The 20,670-nt window shown below is 50.3% G+C and overlaps 1 protein-coding gene across 4 annotated transcripts in view; it reads left to right on the top strand.

Moving 5' to 3' along the window:
• SEPT9 (septin 9) overlaps nucleotides 1-20,670 on the top strand; it is a 238,179-nt gene that overhangs the window by 152,372 nt on the left and 65,137 nt on the right. The window contains exon 1 of one of the 4 annotated variants that reach the window (XM_006018336.3): nucleotides 19,212-19,308. The exons of the other annotated variants lie outside the window; for them this stretch is intronic. The gene's annotated coding sequence lies outside the window, so the exon portion shown is untranslated. Of the gene's footprint in view, nucleotides 1-19,211; nucleotides 19,309-20,670 lie in introns of those variants that run through there. 4 annotated transcript variants of the gene reach the window in all.

Genomic DNA, 20,670 nt, shown 5'->3' with positions numbered 1-20,670 from the left:
CTAAAAGTGGGTTTCTTTGGAAGTGGAGACTCAGCAAAGCTAGGATCTTCTACATAAGTCAGCATAGCAAGGTCATGCAGCCACCCCTCTCACCTGAACAAGGAGAGATGAGAGTGGAATATTCATGCTGAAACACAAAAGAGGAGGAATGCATGGGTGAGAGAAAGAAGGTGATTTGTTGGCTTCATGTTTTCATTGCCATAAATAAAGGTAAAATGTGGCCCCTTGTCTGCCTTAAGAGCTGCCCTGGCAAACAGCGCCCTGACAGTGCCTTGGACGGTGGCTAGTTCATCCATGGTTTTGTCACATTCGTTGTGGAGCAGGTCTCATTGGCAGCAATAGCAGCTGCAGCAGGCCTGGTGGAGGATTGTGGGTAGGCAGAAGGAGGGGTGCATGGGGCTGGCACTATGCACTGGTCAAGAACCCATGTAAGGGGAACACAGGAGCCACAGAGAGGCTGTGGGGGTTCAGGAAGATGGTTCAGGATTTCAGGCTAGCTTCATCATGGACCGTGTGCCACCATCCCAAGCTAGGCGGCAGTTCAATTCCACTAAAAAAGATGAGCCCTCCACTCCAAACACTTTGCACCACAGGGACGCTGGGGATCAGACAGCTGGTTAGCTGCATTGGGATGGCACTGGCCTTTACCACCTTACCCAGGTGAATGAGTGGGGCTGAGCCCTTCCTCCAACCCTGCTGTTTTGTCTGTAGGCTCCAGAAGAAGAGTGGCTTCATTTACAATCGCAAGGGCATGAAACAGCTCTAAGTAAAAGCTGAGGTCCTGGAGTGACTGGCAATCAGATCAGTCTAGTTCCTTTGGACTGAGTTGACACTTTCCCCTACCAAGAGTCATAATACAGTCCCTCCTTTCCCTTTCCATTACAGGAGGGGAAGTGAGCTCTGCCAACCCATCTTCTGGCAGAGATTACCTCCCCCTTGTGCTCCCCCGGCTTCCCTTACCTGCCCAGGAGGGGTATCGCAGCCTGTACTTAGAGCTCCTTCCTACTTAGAGCTCTGTCAATAGCTGGCTGATGAAGAAGGAGCACATGGCAGGGTGAGGGTGCTGTAGAGTTAGCAGCCAGAGTTGTGCCTGGGGGAAACCCCAGCCAAGTCAGCAGTGTTTGTGTGTAAGAGGAGGAGGGGAGAGAATGCAATTAGGTAGGGTGGGCTAGAGGAAAGGCAGTAAAATGTAGAGCGACTTGGATAAGATGACAGGAGCTAATGAGCCAGGACAGACCAGTGGGTCACATACTTGGTATCCTGCCTCTGACAGATGTTGTGTCTTTTGAGGAAGTCCCACCGGATAATTCAGCTAATTTTTGTAATGCTACAGTACTACGGGAAACTTCTCCAAGACTCCAGCTGATCTGTTTGTGCCCTGGAACAGGAGGGTGATAGCCCTTGTAACCTGAGCCTAGGTGTTGTCAGGAGGCTGGTATTATGTGTAATAGGGGATGCAAAAGGACACCAAGAGAATAGGCCCTCTGTGGTCCGATGCTGTGAAACACTGAGCAGAACAGAGGGTGGCAGAGATGGACGTGTGAAACCACGCTAAACATGTTTCACTTTGTAGTACATCGGACTTGAGTCGGGTGTTGCTTGCACCAAGTTTACTCCTGGTGTAACTCCCTTAGCTGTTGTGAAGTTGCTCCTGATTCACAAGTGTAAGAGTGAGAAAAATCAGGCCTTTTCTTTCTACGCTGTGTCAGGGGTTTGGCTACAGGCTGCTGGGCCTGAGCCTGTCCAGGGCGTATAATTCTGTAAACGTAATGAGAGGAAGTCCCGTGCTGGCATGAGAACAGAGTCAGGGCAAGTGTGCGATCTAAACAGGCTGCTGTCTATACCTCTTTTTGTGCTGTCGGTAGCTGCACTGGGCTGTTTGTTCAGTTTAACATACTGTGAAACTTTTAAATATCTCACAGGAGTTACCTCAGATGTTTCCTCTAATGAAAGTGAGGAACAAGTCCCTTTGCAAATCCCTTTGGAGCATTGGTAGCAGTGTGCTGATCCAGTGCTCTTTCACTTCTGCAGATGTTTGGCCACTCTCTACCACTGCAGCAGCAGGTTTGGGTGAGGGCCAAGAGAAGTGCACTCACCGGTGAGATGGCTCTGTGCCTCGCAACTCTTTGCATAGTTAGGCTGAGTTTACAGGCTATGATCTAGTCCCAGGAATATGGCATTGTCTTCACTGGTCGCCTGTGCAGGGAACCAGGGTTGCCGTAGCAGGGAGATATTGTAAGCAAGAGTTGAAGTGACTGGCACAGTCAGAGGGTGCCAGGGGGCAGGACCCATGTGGCAAAGGATGCAGCAACTCAGGGCTGACTCACGTTGTCAGAGCCAGGAAGGCATCTTGCACAGCCCTTCTTGCTACCTTCCTCATGCATTCCCTTGTGCAGAGATTGATGCTGGAGATAAGTGGAACCAGGGAACTCTGAACTGGCAGAAGTTTTTTCCACAAGGGAGAAGCCGGCCCTCTCTGCATGACTCTGCGTGGGGTTGCTCATCATCACTGAAGTTCCAGTCCATTCACAAGCAGCTGTGGGAAACATGGGCGTGCACGTGAAATCCTGCTGAGTTCAAGCCAGCAGCTGGATTCCAGCTGTTCTGCCTGGCCAGCGCTCCTTTGCCAATGAGCAGCCCCTGCAGTTGGCAGTGAAAGGGTTAATTGTGTATTCCAGACCTCCGCCTATGCAGGCCCCAGTCTTTCTCAGGAAGAAGACAAGCAAGACTGTGTCTTTGGAGGAAAAGGTCCCTTCACAGAGGCCTGCCAGAGCTACCCAGCCACTGTCACCAGCTTTTGCTGAGCTGCTGGAGCGAATGTGTGGGTCAGGAGGAAGCCTGTTGTGTAAACCCAGATTAAGCCCCTGTGGAACTGCCCTCCCTCACCTCTGTGTCCAGGTCTCCAGTCCCATGCAATTGCAGTCCAGCCCTTCCTCCTATACTGGGGGTTTTGGCCCTTCCTCCCATAGGTTCTTCTGCAGGCGGTGAAATCTGGGGGCTGCAACAATCTGAAAGGAGACTTCTAATATAGTTACTGGAGGAGGAGCTGCAGCATGCTGCAGATCCTCCCTGGAGTGGCCAGAGCACAGTGCCTTTCATTGCACTGGGACTACGTGGATGTAACGCAGGCTGAAATTGTCTGAATGAACCTGCCCTGTTTGGGGGTGTATCCCTGGGAGAGGCTTTTTGCACATCTCTGGCTCCATCCTTTATCTAGCTTCTTTGCCATAAGAATAGATCAGCTGAAGAAACAGACTGGAATGACTTTTCCTTGCCCCTCCCTGCCACTTCCTGTACTGCCCTTGCCTGATGCCAGCTTTTCATCAGAAGAACTGTGGCAGGTCTCAGCTTGTGTTCCTCCCTCTCATGTTCCACACTGGGGTGCACTGGGCCTGGAGGTTTGGTTTTGTGGCACATTGAGGCCTGTGGGGAAAAAGTCATGAGGCAGATTGAGGCAGAGGAACCAGATCCTGCATTTTGGGAAGCAGTACGGCGCAGTGGCCCCCTAACAAGACAACAGCCTGCAGGACAGTATGTAGCTAAGGTCTTAGTGCTAGTGCATGTCCTCCAGACAAGCCCCTTGCAGCATGGCCAACTCCAAGATTTCAGCCCTCAGGAGTTGCTTCCCCCCTGTCAAAACAGAAATGAGAGCGCCTCAAAAATCCCAAGATTTTGCTTTTACAAAAATCATTTTGGTGGCTTTGCTCTGTTGCCTGGGTTTTACTCCTTTAGGCTAAGTATAGACATTCAAAAAGCCCAAGCCTGAATTGATTCAATCTTTGCAGGTTAGTCTACCCTGCGTAGATTGAACTGATTTACAAGTGCATTTACATTCACTTTTGATTCTGGAAATGCACCCACATGCCTGCAGTGGCTCAGGCTAGAAGCTGGGGGTGCTAGAGTGCATCCTCCCTTCTTTTCAGCAGCAGCAAGGCTGGAGGGAAGCTGATTTGGGGGGGGCCAGGGGGGCGGTGTGTGCATGGCCAGGCCCTGGCAGGCTAAGTATGATTGAGGAGGAGTTTAAACCCCACCCTGCAGGCTAGGGTGTGCCTGGAGGGGGAAGCAGCCCTTGCCAGGCTTGTCCCTTGTCTCTCCTCTCACTGGCCACTCATGCGGTAAGGGGCATGGCCAGAGCCAGCTGGCATGGCCCCGCCATCCACCCACCTCACCCAGGTCTGAGGCTGGGGCTGCAGGGCTGAGCCAGGCCAGCCCATGGGTGCTCCTGAGGGTGGGCACAGAGGCACCAGCCCAGACTGGGCTGTGGCTCTGTGACAGCCTTGTGCACATGGACGGTGGCTGTCCTGGCAGTGGTGTGAAGGTGATGCAGCTGCACCTGTGGGTGAGCAACTTGCAGATGAACAAGCACTGTGCAGGAGGTGCGGCAGTGGCTGTGGGCACATCAGGCTCTAGGCCCACCAGCACCTCCGAACTGGCCCAGGCAGCTTCAGGCATGAAGGACTCATCCCATGTGGATAGTCTGGCTGCCAAGGTGCCTTCCTGCAGCTGCAGTGGCATCACTTCTGCACTGCTGCCCAGCCAGCCACTGTCCATGAGTACTGAGCTGGATTGTCATGAGCTGCAGTCGGCTGGGAAAGGGCCCTGCCCTTGCAGCCTGGCCTGGGCTGGACCTGCTATCTGCCAGCCCGAGCTAGCCCCTCCACACCCACCCTCAGCAGCGCCCGTGGGCTGGTCCGGCTCGGCTCAGCCCCAACCCCAACCCCAACCCCAAACCCAGCCCTGGGAGAAGTGGATGGATGGTGGGGTCATGCTGACTGAGTCTGGACACGTCCTGCCCCTGCTGCTGGAGTGGAGGTGTGGGGGACCTTGACAGGGGCTGCTCTGCCCTGGCCAGGCAGACCCTGGCTGTGGTCCCCCAGGGGAAGAGGGGCCTGAGGGGGAGTAAACCCCCTCTCTGCCCATTTGCCTTAGAGCCATGCTGGCGGGCATCTGGCCACACCACCGCCCCTGCTCTGGCTAGAGAGCAGAGGGGTAGGACCAGCCTGCTCTCTGGAGCAGACATTTCAGCCCAGCCCAGGGCTGAAAAGCATGTTGGGATGCTGGGGGACTCTGATGCTACATTCAACCAGGTTTATCTGAAGCCAGTTTCAGCCTTTTTGAAACTGGTTGATGTGAACTGAATGTCTGTTATGTTACAGGTTTAAACCAGTTTCTGATCATCACTTAAACCAGTTTATGTGTAACTTCTGTCCTTAGCCTTAGGCTCTGCTTGATTCATGTTCTAGGCTTTTCTCTCCTAGAAAATTATTTAGTTTAGGGAAAGTTTGGATTCTCCTATAATCACCTGGCTCCGGGAGCTGGGGATTAATGAAAACATCAAATATCATGAGACTCCCAATAAAATCACATGGGCTGTTCCCTGCCCCCTTTCACTCTGTAAAGGGAGCATATGCTAAAGAGGCAAGAGACTTCCTGCCCTCTAGCATGGAAATTATGATGTCTGGGTTTTCACCTCCTGGGTGACCTTTCTGTTGTACTGCTTGGTGTTGAGCCACAGCGCTTCAGGGCATCGTGCATAAATCTGCAGAACCAAAGCTGGAGTGCTGGGACATATAGGATGATCCCAGACCTCCTGAGCATCGTTCCATGGAGGGCCTCTACCAGTTTGCGGATTGCTAGGAGTCTGGCAGTAATAAAAGGAAAAAAAATTTTTTTAAAGGAACAAAAAGGAAATAAGCATTTAACTCCCACCGGTTTCCAACAGGAGTTGGGCATGGTCATTTTTCTTTGTGCCCTTAGAAATCTCCCTCTGGTGCTTTACCATTCCTTGTACAGTAGCATCCGAGACCCCCGCTCAGGATAAGAGCTCTGTCCTGCTGCAGTCCCTGCTTCAGAGGGCGTAGGAGCTAAAGATGCAAGAACAGTGACATGTGTTTTTCATCAACGTTTTATTGTGGCAGGGGCTTCGGGGGATTTTGGAAAAAGGCTTTTCCAGTAAATGATTTACCAGGGCAGTAAAAAATGGAGGGAGGGAGCCGTGGGGATGGCATCAGTTCCTAGCCCTGATGTTTATGAGGGGTCTCTCCAGCCCTCCGAGCTTTTATAACGTTTTGTAGCGGCTTATTGTCCCACATTCCAGTGTTTCTCAAAGTGGGCAGCCCCCAGGGCCCCTCTCCTAGTGAGTCATTGCTGATGTGTGACAATTGGATGCTGATGGCCTGTTTCTGCAGCCTCCAATCAGAACGGGCCATTTGTCCTTTGGGTAGGAACACTCCTTAGTGGGTTTTGTGTCCTAGATCTGAAGCTCTGGGCAGGCTGTCTCCAGGGATATTTACTTTTACTGGAAGGGAGTCTGAGCCCTAATCCCAGATCCAAACACTCCTGAACTTGGGGGCTGGCTCCCAGTCTCAGAGCCATCTTTGAGTCTTTCCCATCAGAGCCCAGACCTAATGGGCCTGAACTCATCTGGGGTTGGTTGCATTCATCTGGGGCAATTGCTGTCCTCGGGAGTGAACTCAGGGCTGGTCTGGACTGTGACAGCAGAGGCTGCAGGGATGGGGCTGAGCATTTGCCATCCACCTGAGCCTTCAGACACTCTTCAAACCAGATACAGGTCAACGAGGTGGCCCTGAGCTTCTGCCTCTGCCTTTTGCTTTTTACCCCTTAGTCCCTGTGGGTCTAGCAGTACTAAGGATCCTGTGAATCCCTGAGCAGAGATGGCTTCCCTGTGCTCAAATGCTGAATTCAGTAACTGATCTTTCAGCTATTGGCACTACAAAAGGGAACTTATCAGAAACAAAAGCTATATCCGGTTGAACTGAAAACCTCAAACCAAAAGCAGCTGTGGTCTCTACAGAGCCTGCAGGGTACTGAAAACCACCTGCCCCTCCACCCTTATCTGTAGAACACAGCTCGGAGCCAAACTGCCTCTTGGGCTCAAAGGCTCATTTGAAACACTATCAAGAGCCTTTCTCAGTGCTACTGGATTCCAGAACCAGAGGCCAGGGATCCAGCAGAAACAAGGCTTCAGGAGAAAAATACATTGCTGCTGTCTGCCTCTGTGGGGTGTGTGCAGCTGCAGCGCTACGGGTTCTTGCACATGGGTCTGAACCTGGTTTGTGTTCTAGGTGCAAGGAGTGATGGAGAGGTAGGCGATGCAGGGGCTAGAGCATTAACTTGGAGTCAGGAATTACAGTTCTTGCTCTCCTGCAAGCTTCCTGCATGCTCTTGGGTGAGTCAGGGCTAGATCCACAACAGACTTTAGCAACCTAAGTTGACTGAAAATCATTCGGTGTGAGTTAGGTGCCGTAATAAGAGCTTGGGAATTCGGTGCTTAAATACCATAGAGCAGAGGTGGCATATGTAGGTCCAGCCCACAAAACTATTCCATTGGTTTGCCAGGCTCCTGGGGGACTACTGGAAGCTGGGGTGTGGCTACAGAGGGGTGTGGCCTGTTACAAAATTTGGGGCCTAAGGACCCGGCTGGACATGGCCATCGGCATCAGGAGGGCACGTGAGGGTTGCGGACCTGCCGCAGCCACCACTAGACCTACTGCTATTGCCGTTGCTGATCCCATGGATCCAGCCCAGGAGAAGCCCTCTGATGTGGGCTTGGCCTGGCCCACAGAATGAGTTTGACACACCCTTGCCTTAGAGGTTTGGAGAATCAAGACTTGTTTGGTAACACATTTTATCAGACTAGTATACAGTGGGGATCTTTCAACTTTCCTGTCTCCTAATTATAGCACTGTACCAGGTTTTGAGATCTCTCCCAGGTCTGAAGTTGGTCTGAGAACAGATAGTACCAAACAAGGCCTGCTCCTTGCTTTTCCCCTGGACCATCACAGCCACAAGACTGCCACATAGACCCCTCAACCCGGACCCCTCCTTTCTGCAAAGGGAATTGCAGCACTTTCAAGCCTCACAGGGCGGTAGTGAGGCTAAACACATTATAGACTGCGGGGAGACCAAGTACTGGGGATAGGGAATCAGATAAGTAACTAAGGGAAGAAATGGCTTCCTGGCTCTGAAGAGTAAAATTCTTTGTGTGGCCACAGTTGGGATGATGGCACCGTGGGCAGCAACCCAGGTGTCACTCACCCATGAGCCCTTGCCCTGCTCTGCAGGCACCACCCCTGGCAGTAACACTAGTTTCTTGCCCTTTGCTACAGGGGTGTAGGTTGTAGCCGTGTTGGTCTAAGGACATAGGCAGACAAGGTTCCTTGGGTGAATCTGATATCTTTTATTAGACCAACCCAGATAGTTGGAGAATAGTTATTAAGCAAGCTTTCGGGTTCAAAAACCCTTCATCAGGCTAAGGAAGTTTCAGCAGTTGGTGTGTGCTCTTCCTGGATGGAATGAAAAGTAAAGAAGCCAGCGGCTGGGCTGGTATGTATACAAGACAGGTAGTCAGTGAAAATGTAGATTGAGGAGTCAATGAGTGAGAGACAGGCTGGGGTGGGGGGGTGGAGGGAGAGAGAGAAGGGGGATGAAAGTGGAGAGATACCTGGAGAGAAGGCATTTCATCCCCCTTCTCTCTCTCTCTCTAACTTCCCCCCCCCCAGCCTGTCTCTCACCCATTGACTCCTCAGTCTACATTTTCACTGACTACCTGTCTTGTATACATACCAGCCCAGCCGCTGGCTTCTTTACTTTTCATTCCATCCAGGAAGAGCACACACCAACTGCTGAAACTTCCTTAGCCTGACAAAGGGTTTTTGAACCCAAAAGCTTGCCTAATAATTATTTTCAAACTATCTGGGTTGGTCTAATAAAAAATATCAGATTCACCCAAGGAACCTTGTCTGCCTATTGCCCTTTGCTAGCGTGCCAGGAAGGGTGTTCCTGCACTGAGGGACTTTGTCTGCTTGGAATTAGTCTGAGCCAAAGGCCATCTTTCCTGATATCAAGGTCATAATGTTGAGTCACCTTCGGTTTGGGCTGGACTCAAATCAGCAAGTTGGAGGTAAAGGGGATCTGATGGGTCTGGTTCTCAGTCACTTCATTCCTGTGCGTGGGACTGGGTTGACAGTTCAGGAGGTTTTCATCCACCTTTGCACTCCCTGTGTTTTGGGGCCATCTAGAGGCCTGCCTGGTGGAAGTTAGAGCAGCCTCAAAGCTGCTCCAGTTTCCCATCTGCTTCCCATGTCTTCCTGCTGGCTCTGTGAAGCAGAGAATGGATGCAGCAGAAAGCACACCCTCTTATTACCTTACTCCAGCTCCTGAGTAGGGCCAGTGTAGGATGCTTTCACCAGCTCAATACCACCTAACGTGGCTGACTACCTGCTGGGTATCGGAAGGTAGTTCTTTTACTGCTTTTGTCGCAAATGGTCTCAGTGCAAGTACAATTCAGGCTGCCTACAGCCTTCATTCCTTGAGCCACTGCATTAAAACCCACATTCACTGGGATGCTCTGATGGTTGTGGGAGGAGGATTTACCCCTTGGATGTGCCTGAGTATTTGGTGTGCTTGTGACCCACAATCAGGCACGTGGCATCGTTAGTCCTGAGTGAAGCCTGTGACGAGCTGCCAGGACAGCTGGTTCCAGGTGAAGGTAACAGCACCAGTGTTTTGCCCCTGAGATGGCAGATGGAGTCAAATACCCAAGGCAAGCAACAGGCTATTGCCAGAATCCTGCTGTTTCCCTGCATAGGTCTGGTGCACAGGAGGGCCCATGCTTAAGGAAAATCCCTCAGTTCTTGGAGTGTGCAACTGCTGAGACCAGCCACAAATTATTGTCCTCATGTCGAAGATGCCCACTGCAGAGGTTTCTATCAGGCAGAGAGTATTAACCATCTCCCTGCCAGCCCCTGCATAGTCTGTGTCCCTTCACACACCCATTACTATGGTGCTCGTGAACTTGGTTCTGTGGGATACTGGCAATGTGATACCACAAGATGAGGTGAGGAGTTGGGAAGCTTTCATGAGATCTGATGACTGCCTCCATTGTTTTCCTATTTGTGGTGAGCCCCTTACAGACAAAGATCCAGACCCCTCTCCATTCCCACCCCTTCCTCTGCCATAGGATCCACAAGAGCGTTGCTGAGGGTAGCAACTTTAATCAAACAGCTGTGCACTAGTGGAGCAGTGTTTTTTTGTCAGGGCCTGATGGAGATCACACCAAGGAATATAGGAGCAGAGTGCTATAAATGGATGAGCAGTGTGGGATACCTCATTGCATAGAAGGAATCACTTTATCCAGTTTCCTTCCTTGTACACTATCAAATATCCCTTCTGTCAACCTCCCACCGTCAAGGCTGTTGTTTTTGGCTGGACCTGAGTTCTAGTCCTCCTGGAGTCATTAGCAAAGCTCTCTAGCTTTTTGGATACAGGTGCACTTGGGGTGTAACACAATAACTTCTGTGGTATTGTCATGCACGTGGTCAGATTTTGCTATAAGTCTGATGTCACTCTTTGGCAGATTTATTCCAGATTTGCACCAGTGGAGCTGAGATCAGAATCTGGCCCCAGGGGGGAAGAGGGAGGTTAGGGCAAGGGACAGGCAATATCTCACAGCTGTCAGTCAGTAGCTCTTTAATGACCAGTGGTGTGAGTTTAAAGGGAGACTCCTGCAGAGTATGCAGATACTGTCCATGGCTGCTGCTCAGACTAGTGAGGTTCACTGATGCTCAGCCATTTCAGTCAAGTCTTTCAGGTTTAATTGGGCAATCTCCAGGAGGACAGCGGCACTGGTCCAGTGGCTTTTAAGCATGCTAGGTGCCTATGATTCCATGTGAGAAGCAGTGAGGTCATGGGTGCACAGACTCTGCTGCACTTACCCTGATGACAGTGAGTGCATACTGGATATTGCAGAACCAGGGCTCAGAAGCATACACAGTTTCAGAGAGACCTGGCTTTACACACATGAGTCCTTCCACTGATGATGAAACGGCAGTATTTGCACGCTTAGGTGCTTTGCCTGCTCGTTATAGTGGTTAACAGAAACTTCCTTCCAAATGAAATGCTGTTGGGGTCGAACAAGGTACTTATTTGATAATGCACATAAATGCCACACATGCTCTAAGCTATGTTCTGAATACCATTGTATATTTATTCCATTGGAACAATATGGGAAGTTTAAGGAGGATGTAATTACCCCATGGGAAATAGGTCTGGGGTTACCAATTTGTCACCCCTGCTTTTGAGAGAGAGCCACAGGGACTTTAATGGCAACTGAACAGGTATGCAACTTCACATCATGTCCAGGAGATGGCAAGCAAAAGTAGCACTGGGTTTGCTTGATGAGAGGTTTGCTTTTAGACACTAAGAGATGTGGCCCATTAGTATTGTAACCTTCCCATATTGTCGCTGCAGAACTCAGACCCGACTGTTTATTGCAAAAACAAATCCATGCAAAACTAATTAGAAGAAACCCCTTGTTAGGTGCTTCTGTGAAGCAGGCAGTCCCAAAAGGGTAAAGTTGTTTCCTTTAAGAGGAAAGCACGGGGGGTGGGGAAATACACCTCAGTCTTTAGTGAACAAATTGATATATCGGGAGGGCCTGGACAGTTTATATTAAGTGGTAGCCTGTTTGGGTTAGTGGGAGAGGAGCAGCCTGTCAGCCTTCAGAGAGACTGGGTAGAGCCTCCCAGTATTACCAACATGAGGACAAGTATTCAGAAATATTTTCATGAAAATAAAAAGAGAGATTAAATGATAACCTGAGGCCACTTTGACTTTACCAGGAAATAACCATATCGTGGGCTAGCTGATCTTCTAGGAGGGCGGAATATGCGGTTAATAGCCCAGGGTGTTTTTATTGCCTCCAGTTTAGTAGGGATCTCCCAGCTCTAGTGTCCAGAAATGTGCTCTTTGCTTTCCTTTAAAACATTTTTTTTTTCCTCAGGCCAAATTAGTCAGATCAGTTCTGAATTCTGTCGACTGAGCAGAGCTCAATCATTCAAGTCTGTGTGGCGCTACCACCAGCAAGTATCCTCCCTCCCAGACTCCTCAGCCTGGGCCTTCGGATTCTCCCAAATCCATGGCAAGCACCCTACATGCAAGCTCCAGGGCAGGAGGTCTTGGGGTTCAGATGCCCCTGAGTCTTGCTTGCCCTTAGCCAAAAGGCCAAAGGAGCAAGCTAGGGAGAAATCCCTCATCTGCATAAAAATAAAACATGTAGCCAGCTTCCTTGCATTGAGAGGCTATAGTAGACTCTCGTAGCAGAACCTGTATAGCCCGTGGATAGGTCTCTACTCTTAACTACACAGTGCCGTTCAGGGTGATCTTGGCCCACAAGAGGCCTGCATTTGATGGACTATTGTCAGTCCTGCTGCTCCAGCTGGCTCCTGTCCTCGCAGTTCCCAGTCCATATGCCTGCAGCAGACATGGTGGCCTCAACTTCTGACCTTCTGCCTATTTCCCACCACCTTTGATCCCAGCCTCCTTTGCCTTCTTCATCCTGCTCCTTCTCCTTGCTAAGTGTATATTCCCCACCATCCCTCAGCTTAGGTAAAGATAATACCGCCTCTGGTTAATCTAACATATGGGTTTGGGTTAAATGACAGGGGCCAGAAGTGGAGGCCAGCATGTTTGGTGTGTGCATAGGGGTATGAAAATCTGAGTGCAGCTACCAATCAGAGTGCAGGGATTTGAATAATTACCAAAAGGTTACTGAAAAATAACCATTTGGCAATTATGCAAAGTGCGACCCATCAGCCAATTGAAGTGGAAATTTGAGAAATGAGGTCTCAATTATGTAACTCTTCAAACAGGTCATCCAGATTTTCTGACTGGCTAATGGGCTCTGCCTAGCATAATAACTATATATTTTTTCCTCATAACCATGCAAATGATTATGCAGATCCCTGCACTCTAATTAGTTTCTGCCCTCATCAGTGCCTGCAAGTGGCCTGAAAATCCCATCTCACTGTAATTTAGGATGTGCTCCTAGCTGCACAGAGAACATCTGGCATCCATACAGCGAAAAGCATGAATCTCAGCATGGCTCAGCCAAGCGTAAAATGGTAGAGTGTGCATCTCCTCCAACCAAGGCTGTTTCCATGTTCCAACAGCAAAATCAACCTAGTGGTCAGGGCAGATGATACTCTGGCATGAAGAGCTGCTGTGTGGGATGAAGGGATGCACAACAATTTTAATTAAGGCAAGAATCCTAAGCCTTTTTTTATTCTATGTGGTATTTGAGCTATTTTCTAGCATTTCCTAATATCCTTGATCTGTGGAGATCTCCTCACCCTCATCAGTACTGCTCTCTCTTCCTTGAATATTTTCCGCTGATTTTTGGCAGGTACTATATAAAAAGTCAGCTCCTGCTACCCCAGCTGGGGATGATGACAAGAATCATTCCTTCCCCTAAACAGGACTTGTGCTAAAACACCCTACAAAGGGAGGACAGTATCATTGTCTCTGCTTTATTGATGGGGAAACCAAATCAAGGCAGACAAGATAAATTATTGTCGAATAATACTGTTTGGAGAACAATCTTTGGATCAGATCCCTGGTTGGGATCAATGAGCGAAGCTCCATTGAAGTCACCCCCAGATTGAGCGTAGGGTTGTAAGTGACTTTGCCAAGGTCACAGAGGAAGTTTGTGGCAGAGGTAGGAACTTTCTCTTTAAGTCCCAATGCAAGTGGTGCTTTCACTACAAGGCTGTCCCTGCTCTGGAAGGAATTAGCCTCAAGTAGTAGTCTCAACCTTTTTTGGACTTGGTGGCAACCCTGGATAGATTTGAGACCCCTTGGAAAATGCCAGCTCTTAAGCTTTCACTTTTTTTTTTGACTACAGAGAAATAATAGAGAAGTGTTTTGCTTGCAGAGACCTCAGAAAAACCACAACTATGGATTCCTATTTCAAATCATGTTTGTAAACCTAGCAGTACTAACATTGTGTGGCACTCTGTGGCACCCTTGAATGGATCTCAAGGCACCTTAGGGTCCTGTGATGCCCTGTTTGAGAATAGCTGGCCTAAGGGAAAAGTTGAATTGGTTGGGCTAGCCCCCATCCCCCACTGTTTAGGTGTGGTGTCTTTGTAGCTAGCATGTTTCTTAGCTCATCCCAAAGAGGAAAGCTAGTGCTGTGCTTTGAGAGAGCCTCAGAAGCCAGCTGTGAACCAGTGCGGAGCACTGGTATAAGGGGGACATTAGCAAGGGTTTTAGAGCAACTAACAGAAACTCTGGAGAAGCTAAGCAAGGCTCTGGGTCTGACTGACAGCAGGCTGCTGTCAGTGCTCTGGGCTGGAGAGCCAGGATTAACGCTGAACTAATCCAGAGCACTTAATACATGAGTAAAGAATCGAGCAGCAAACTCTGAATCCGTATTCCCACCCGTTGGCTGCAGCTGAGATTTACTCTTCTTTCCCTAATCCTTGGCTGAGTGGAATCGCTCTCCCTGACCTCTCTGCTGGTCCCACCTCCAAGGGATAAGGAAGAAACCAGGCTTAGATCTGTGCAGCTGTGCACCAGGGAATGGGACTGCAGCAAAGCCAGAGCCCTCGAGAGGAGATGACCCAAACACAAAGGAAGTTGAAAGTTGGGGAAAAAATAGTGCAGAAGTGGCTTGGCTTGGGGGAGGAATGATGGGAGAAATGCCAGTGGCATGATGCAGGCCTCAGCACAGGAAACACGCCTTTGTAAGAGCCCCAGAGTGGATTTTTTTGACATGTAACACTGAACATGCTCCCTGTGCAACCGTATGCAAGTGCCTGGCCGCTTGTGCCCAGTAGTTGGTGACAGAAGCCAGACCCCTCAGGGCTGGGCTTTTCTTGTGTTTTCACAGCAGGAGGATAAGAAAGGCCCAGTGTGGAGGGGAGGTGGGATGTAGTGGATGCAGATGGGAAGAGGTAGTGGGGGAAGGTGTCTAGATGCCTGGGTTTGGAGTAAGTGAAGACCCAGGTAGCAGGAAAGGAGGGGTCATAGCTGATCCTGGGCTCTGTCTTAGCAGTGCCTGGAGCAGTCACTTCTCAGGGAGCTCCCACTTAGAGCCCCCTGCTTCCTCATGTTTCCTTTGAGAACAGCCGTGCAGCGGGGGCCAAGGGAACCTGGAAGCGTCTGCAATTTTAAATGCGTTGTCATCTGCCAAAGCTAGGATCATGAGCTTCACTTCACTTCACGAACCTGCCTGCCACAGGTGGGTGCCCAAATACTTCTTATTCTTAATGGGATGTGGGTGCCCGCATCCCTTTGCAACTTTGACAATCTCTGACTTTATTCCACCCCATCTGTCTTTCCCCTTCTCCATGGAGCTGGGCCTGCACATTGACAACCAGCCTGTGGGAGGTGGGGGGCCCTCTCAATGCTCAGGACCTTCCAGGACTCAGCCCCACGTAGCCAAACCCTTCTCCTGTTGCAAAGGTCCATCCAGGTGCTTTGGGTTTCACTGGCAGGGTGTTTAAACTGCATGACTTGGTCCTATGGAACGGAAATGAAGTGGTCTGAGGAGACGGGGCTGGGGCTGCTGGTGCATGTTCCCTGGATCTGCTTGGGAGTCCTGACAGCAGAGCTCTGGGAACAGGGAGGATGGGACGGCTTTGTCTTCAGTAGCTGGAGAGGTGGGAAGCGGCTTAGGTTGGCTGGTTTGCCAGTTGTGGACAATGCACTTGTGGATGTGATTCTAGTCCTGTGGTGCACTCTGTCTGGTGAAACCACCTACAGTCGTGTGTGAATATAGAAAGACGTTGGATTGAAGCTGACAGTTTTGTTGACAAGAAAGGCCCAGGTGCCAGCCCCCAAATCACCAGTATCTCAGAGACTTGGCATGGCAGATTGATCCAGGCAGGGAGATGAGCAGCTCATCAGACTGGCTCCTATCCCTTGGCAGAGGCATGGTGGGAAGGTGAGAGGAACTCAGGACTCTTCTGCTGATATGACCTCTACCGCATGCCCTGATGTGGATGACTGAGTAGGATTGCTGCAGTGAGTATCTCGCCTACTTTTACTCTGTCTCATGGATGTGGTTTTACACGGCCACATTGGCATGGCAGTGTTGTGATCTGAGAAGCTGTAGGCTGCACTGTCCTGTGTGCAACGGCTGCTCATTCTCTGCCCAGTGTCAGCTTCAGCACGTGACCACCCAGGCATGCCGAAGTCCACTGCAGATGTAAGATCCTGCCTCTGTACAAAACCCACAATTCCCAGCATTACAGTATTAGCCAGGACTGTCCAGCTCAGAGACCCAGATTGGATTCATGAGCCAGACACCAACCATGGATTAGGTTTGCATATTGCATCAGAATTACTGTTGCATGTATTCCACTGGGGAGTGTATTTATGTAGTAACTTCAGTTGTGGACAACTTGAATGTCTGTATATAGGACACTGGGGGAGGCGGCCTGGCACCTACTGGTCTCCCTCATCGCTCCTCTGTTCCTTGTATACAAGGGAGAAGCCACAGGGATGGGACTGGCAGGGAAGAAAAAAACCTGCTGGGGTAGCTGTTATGAGAGGGACAAGCTCTTCCTCTCTGCATCTCTTTTAACTGCTATTAATGGGGACAACTTGCTCAGCCCCACATGCGGATTTGAGATGGCAGACACCAGATGGATTTTTTGTCCCTCACAGTTATAAATGATTTATTGTACTGAGATTGAGAACCAGCCCCCAAGAGATGGGGTAGGGGGAAGCTTCGTGTCTTAACACTTCCATAATTTTTGAGGTTGTGGGTGCACAGCTGAGTGAGGCAGTTCAAAGGTAATTGCCCCCTTCTCTCCCACCTCAGCATGCACTCCTGAGCCTGAGTAAGAAACCACCACCACCATGAAGTCAACTGAGGAGGCAGTCAAGGGAGCAGACTGTGGGCAGAGGTTGGATATGTGGAGAAGCTACTTGCATGCATATCTGTTGTAGCCCCTAACAACGGCTTTAATGTTATAAGTGTTTGCCTTGGAGGTTGATCTTGCACCAGAGGTGTTCCCTGAAGGCATGGGACATCAATTAGGGTCACCACTATAGGTGGCACTGAATCCCGTGATTGGATAATGAGAATAGAGCAGAGATTCACTGAACTCCTGGCACAAGATAAAACCTTGCACCTCTGCCCTTCTGATGCACTGAGTCACAAACCACTGCACTTGCTGACCCAGTCTGGATATGTCACTTGGGTGAAGAAGTCTTAGTACAAAAGCCTAAGAAACAGTGTGGTCTCAGGGGAATCCACTGTATGTTGATTGACAGGTTACATTGTGGCTCCCTGTGTTATTGCATAATACATTATTTGTAACCAAAGTCAGACTCTAAAGTTGTTATAAGAGAGTAATTGGGAAATGTTCATCTTCCATTGCCCTACAGTTTTGGTATCACTAATAGTTCATGATTCAGGGACTGAAAAAGCTGACAGGGAGTCTCTTCCCAGGCAGTGGTCCTCAGCACATACCTGGGTAAACTCCCACCCTTGGGCTCTGAGCCTGATTGATACAGGGCCTGGATCTGCACTGCCCTATGCAGCGTGTGATGCCCCTGCAAAGTACAGTAAAAGCTCTGTTATCCAGCATTCCCTGGGAATGGGGGATGCCGGTTAATCAAATATTCCGGTTAATCAAATGTGCACCATCTGGCGCACTCCCCGGCATCAGTGTGCTGGGGGACCGGGAGGGGGGCTTTGCGCAGGCTGCTTTGCCCTGGGCCGTGGGCCAAAGAAGTGGCAAGAACTCTGCTCACGGAGGCGGCAGCAAAACCCGGAAGTGGTACTTCCGGTTTTGCTTTTTCCCTGCCCCTCGGATGCCAGTTAATAAAGTTTTCTGGCTAATAAAGTGCCGGTTAGCACAGCTTTTGCTGTACTTGTAAAATGCTGCCAAGGTAGAGTGCCAGCCCTTTATAGCCCCTTTGCAAAGGTGGAAAAGCCCAGGCAAGATGCAGGATGTGGAGAACTGAGCCCTGTGTACATAGGTTTCTGCCAGGCTGAATCCCTCAAGATTCTTGTTTTATAAATATATATTTCACTTCTCAATACAAGTTCTTCATAAAGCAAGCCTCAGCTCACTTACTCATTTCAATCATTTCCCTAGCTAGGCTTTCTGAGTCAGGGTTTCTTAGCAAGGGTTCAGGAAGGTAGGTGCCCCTCCCAGCCCACCAGGTCTTGCTGCAAGGACCTGCAGAGGGAGCCTCTGGGACTGAGCTCCACGGTGCACAGTGGGTGCAGATCCCTTCTGATGGGCTCCTCCAACCATGCTGCCTCCCTGTGCAGCCGAACAATAGCAGGACTGTGGACATGGCGACCTCATTGCCCTGGATGGGGGCTGGCTCCTCAGGAAGGTCTTGGTGCTAAAGTGGAGAGGATTTAGTATCTTTGGTGTCTGTAGTTCAGAATATAGCCCGGGTTGCAGCCTCAGTACAGGATCAGGCAATGAAAGAAGATGCTGGTCTGGACTGGGAGGATGATAGGATCAGCACGGGGCGAGTAGATCCCTGGGTCACCTCACCCACCTCCTGGCACATGTAGAAATGGAAAGTGTTGTTTAACACAACCTGGCCACTCACAGCAACATAGGAGCCAACCAAGGGCTCTTTTGGGAGCAAGGTGATGATCTTGTGGCAGAAGCACAGGGCTAGGAATAATATTTGGGTCTGGGTGCTATTCTGCCACTGACTGCCTGTGTATGACACGATCTCTGTGGCAGGTAAAGTAGGGTGTAATTTTTTTAAATTATTATTTTTAAGGAAATATTTTTCATGTCCCAGGTCAAATTAACCAGATCAGATCCAAATCTGTTTGAATCATCCAAGAACCATATGTGGCCCTGCTACCAGCAAGTATCCTCCACCCCAGGCTGGGGCTTCAGATGCTTCCAAATCCTTTGGCAGGCATCCTAGCCCCAAGCCCAGAGACTTGGCGTTCGGATGCCTCCTAGTTTCACTTGCCCTTGGCCGTATGGCCGCAGGAACAAAAGTAGGGTGTAAAGGTTTAGCCACGTGGCCTGATTCACTGCGGGGTGCTGAGATCCCACCGTGGCAGCACCCAGCACTCTTAACTGCATGCTCCCTCTCCGGCCTTGCCTGTATGCCAACTTTCCCACGCACTGGCCGGGAGCTCCCCCAGCTTTCCCTGCCTAGTGCAGTACACATCAGCTGAGCTGGCTTTATCTCTGCTCCTTGATCCAGGGGAGAGGCTTTCTTCTGCAGTACTGTGCCACAGCACTTTCTGTTTAATTGGTCCTTTTGAACCAGTTCCTTTCTTCCCCCCCCCTTCCCTCCCTGAGCCAGTTCCACCCTGGGCAGTAATTATCCCTGGAAACTCCCCCTCCAGTCACTGCCTACCTCTGCTGCACTGTGGGATGCTCATTATTCACAGTGACAAAGCCCCTTTGATCACTGACGAGCACTCTGAACCATGTGACCCTGGAGGGGGTGGGACCTTCTCTGCTAACACATCCAGGAGGATTGAGTGTTTCAACTGCTTGGGTGAGTCTCCTCATGCTCCCTTTGTTCTTTCAAATAATCCCACTTCTTCCTGGCCGTGGGCTTCACACAGACCTGCTCTCTCTCCCGCCGCAGGTTACCCTGCAGGGCTGCGGGCGCGCAGTGCAGGGCGAGCTGGGGGCCGGGGCAGATCCTTCTGCTCCGGGCTTGCTTGTGACAAGACGACTGAAACGTGCAAGGCTCAGGGCACGCAGCCTTCAAACTGCTTTTCCATGGAGATGGGCAGGTTTCAGCCGGGTGCCAGCTACTTGCTGCTAAATCCCGCCGGAAGCTTTTTGCCTCCAGTCTGAGTCACTGTAAGGAGAGAGAGAGACAGGGATGGGGGGAATTTTGTTTCAATGCCCTCACCAGATTCTGCAGCAGACAGAAGAAAAAGAGCTTTGTGCTTCACAGCTATCTCTTTGTAAATATTTGGCCAAGCAAGCCGAATGCTTTAATTTCTGCCTCTGATGGTTTCCTTCCCTTGCTTTCAAAGGCTGTTCCGCGAGCAGCTTCACTCTCCTTGAGGCAGAGGCATGAGACTTCGCTGTAACTTTCCTCCAGCCTTTATCTAGCAAGCTGGCTTGCAAGAGTTTGGTGCAAGTGGCTGGTGTTTTTCCTGTAAGCCCCAGAGGTAGGTCTGGGGGTTGGTCACCTTGTGCCTCTCTTTAAACTGGACTTAGCATTTCTCTGTAAACCCGGCGTTCACAGGTTTTGGTTTGAGGCAACGTCTCTGCTGCTGCCTTACGTTAGACTGATGGAAACTTTGAGGTCTGCAGGAGCTTTAAAGTGTGGGAGGGCAGGATGTTTTCTCTGACACAGACTGGTGGGGGGGGCAACCCCTGCTCTTCAGTTTATCGCTTGCAGTGGCTGGCTGTGGACTGAGCAGCAAGGATTGGGGATGTGTGTGTTGAAATGGCCATGGGGATGTGTTTGTTGAAAAGGCCATGGTGTGGGAAAGCTCAGGTTTTGCTGTGTGAATGCTTTATCTGAGACTTCTCAGGCAGCAAGTATTGGAAGGTGTCCCTAAGGCATAGCCCCCTCCCCCAAGGTATAGCCCTGAAGTCAGTGAATCTGGCCTGATCCATTTACTGCCACAGGCATCTCTTGGCCCCTTTCTCACTGTTCTGAAGGATGCTGCTTTTCCCATAAGGGGCTGAGCAAGCAGCTGTTTGTGACTCTGCCATTGTTACTGGCTGAGCGACTTAAATGTTTCCAGTTGCACACTAGACTGTCTAAGGGTTTTCATAGATTTCAGAGTTTAAGGCCAGAAGGAACCAACAGCAGGTCTCTTCTGACCTTGTTTAGCACAGGACACTGAATGCTGCCCAGAGGCCCCTATATTTAATCCAGTGATTTGAGACC

This window comes from Alligator sinensis, unplaced genomic scaffold, assembly GCF_000455745.1.
Source record: "Alligator sinensis unplaced genomic scaffold, ASM45574v1 scaffold400_1, whole genome shotgun sequence".
Lineage (NCBI taxonomy): Eukaryota > Metazoa > Chordata > Crocodylia > Alligatoridae > Alligator > Alligator sinensis.
The sequence above is the reverse complement of the archived record's forward strand: the minus strand, read 5'-3'. Positions and strand labels throughout refer to the sequence as shown.